The sequence below is a fragment of the Eptesicus fuscus genome, chromosome 20 (genome assembly GCF_027574615.1).
Source record: "Eptesicus fuscus isolate TK198812 chromosome 20, DD_ASM_mEF_20220401, whole genome shotgun sequence".
Taxonomy (NCBI): Eukaryota; Metazoa; Chordata; class Mammalia; order Chiroptera; family Vespertilionidae; genus Eptesicus; species Eptesicus fuscus.
The window spans coordinates 15,637,740-15,640,695 of record NC_072492.1 but is presented as its reverse complement, the minus strand read 5'-3'; positions in this window follow the sequence as shown (position 1 = coordinate 15,640,695).

Below are 2,956 nucleotides of genomic sequence, written 5' to 3'. Positions count from 1 at the left end.
CAACTTTGCCACCTGTCTCCCCCTCATCCAGGTCTATCACCAGGCGCGCAGCCAGCGCTGCCTTCTTAGCCCACTACAGAGCCCACCCATTTCACTCCCTCTCCAGCACCATCCCCTTTACAAGGCACCACTGTCCCACCTGGACCCCTGCAACAGCATCTAACCCGCCTGCCTTGCTATTTCCCACTCAGCAGCCCGGATGATCTTCCCACAGTGCCCATCAGATCCGACGGAGGAGAGTGAAGGAAACAGGCAGGAGCCAGATGCTCTGAGATGGGCGGCCTGGGAGCAAGGAAAACACTCTTCTCCAGCAGCTGCACCTTCTGGGAAATCTCCTGCCCCAGCCAATAGCCTCGGCCCCATGGGGCAGTATCGGAGCAGCTGCACAATTCTTTTTCCTCATAGCACTTTACACAGTTTGTAATCACACACCACACACACACACACACACACACACACACATACACACATACACGCACACGCGCACACGCGCACACACAAACATTTGTAATAGGTAAAACCTCTCTTGTATGAAAAGATAACATTGTTAAAAATGTCACCTCCCTCTGCCCCCACTCACCCAGTTCCCCCTTCTCCCCACCCAGGTAGCGATTTTTATTAGCTTTTGTGTCTCCAGAGTTTCCGTATATAAAGATAAGCAAATACGAATTTATACTTTATTCCTTCCCTCCCCTTTTAACATAAAGTACACATACGGCTCTTCTGCACCTGATTTTAGCTTAAGAATGTGTCTTGCAGATCTTTGCCTATGATAGCACTCAGGGAACGCCCTCATTGAAAACATATTTTTTTCTCTCTTTAATATGGCTGCACACTGTCTCACGATATGGATGCACCGTAGGTTATTTAACCAGCCCCTACTGATGAGAGCTTGGGCGGTTTCCAGTCTTTTGTTACTGTAAACGGTGCCACAGACAACCTTGTCCACATGCTGGAACGTCTAGAGCAATTCTCCAAAAGGCGCTCGTTGGGCTCTTGGGGGGCTGTAGCTTAGACATTGTCGGGTTGTCCTGCGGAGGGTTGTACCACTCCCGCTCCCACTCCCACTGGTAATGTATAAAGGGGCTGCTGGTTTCTCTCCCACAACACAGTACACTCCAGGAGGGCAGGGATTAAGTCTTTCTTGTTCATCATGATAGGCACGCAATAAATGTTGAAGTAATCCATGGATTCGTGGTTCTACCGGGAGGGGGTGGCCAGAGTGGGAGAGATCCTTTTGTGTTTGCCGTGCCCAGTCCAGCTCTCCCTGCCCTTACCCGAGGCTGACCGTCTATCTGGAAGGTGGCGGGGACCCTGGAGGTTCTGGAAGGCCTAAGCCTGGCCTTTGACTCCTGACACCCTCTCCAGAGCAGCCTTTCTCCTCTGTGAAATCAAGAAGCCCAGTGTCTCAGCACTGCAGGGGACTTGGAGAATGGACCCTTGTCTGATGCTTGAATTCCCTGCCCACACTCTGCTTACATACCTCCCGTGACAGAGAACTCACTCCTTCCCACGGGCTCCTGTCACCTTCCGACAGCTAACTTTTAGAGAGCCTTTCCATCTTGTGAGCTGAAACTTGCTCTCTGTAGCTGCTCCCTCTTCGGGGAATTTTCATTGTGGTCCTCTGGAAACTGGTCTTTCTGGCAGATGAGCCGGTGGGCAGCGGGGGGGGGGTCGTGGGAGACAGGTACCCCACGTCTATCATTTTCCAGCAAGCCAGGCCATTTCCTCAAAAGAGCTCTGCAGCGCCCTGCCCACCTGCCTCCTTCTCCCTCCTGTCCTGCAGGTACGTGCAGGAAGGGCGTTTCCGAATTGAGGAGAGGACACTGACAGCCTTCCAGTGGCTCTACAGCCCACAGCAGCATCGCATCCTCGGCCGAGCTGACCTCGAGTCTCCCTCCAGGTGAGTGACCCACAGCCTGGAATCGCATTCTTTGGCCCCCACAGGTGGTACTTAGGCAGCCACACGGGTCCATAAACCCACATTGGGGAACCCTTGTGGTGGGGAGGCCTCCCAGGGTCCTGTCAAGAGTTTGTCCGGCACTGAATGATCTGAGGCAGCTCACGACTCCTGCGTTGTCCTCTGTAACATGGGTAGGATCCCGTTTTCCCTCCCTTCTATGAGGGAGAGCCCGGTTCTCAAGTGAAATGGTGCCTGCAGAGATTCTCAAAGCCTGGAGATCAGCTGGTTCCTCTTTAAGAGGGAGAAGGGACATCTGCCAGGAACCCCAATTAGCTAAGAGCAGTGCATCTGCTCCCTCTTATCTCATTGGTGACTTCAGAAGGCACAGGAAGCAGTGAGGTGGACGGGTACTCTGGACCCAGTTCTGTCCAAAGAGAAAGAAAGGATTAAATGATGATGTGGACATGACAGGAGCCCAGGGAAAGGTGACTCAGGCCACCCAGGAACTCCTGATGTTCAGGGAACGGTGCCTTGGGCTCCAGAGGTGGATTTCAAATGACGAGGAGAAAGGGCAGGAATGCCTCTAGACCAAGCATGTCAAACTCGCGGCCCGCGGGCTGCATGCGGCCCACAACCAATATTTTTTTCGGCCCAGCCAATATAACGGTATGTCAGAAACGTTTTAATAAAAATTCCGTAACTTAATTTTTACAATATCCTGTTATACATAATTATTAATAACGAACTACAATGTTCGCTAATGACTGATCACTATAATCGTGTTGCATTCATTTCCCTTACGTGCCAGGCGCACCATTTCTCTCCACTAATACTGGCAGCGAATATTTTAGCAGCTGATTGCCATGTCATTAGTCTTGGACTGACTTGTTTGGTGTGTGCAACAGGAAATATTTCGCTTTCGGAGAACAAGAAAAATAGGTTATATGCGTTACGCTTATTAATTTGTGTAGTTATTTAGTGTCTGGTAAGTTAATGTTCAAGAAAAAATATTAATTTTTATTAAAATGTTCCATTATTTCATGTTAACAATTA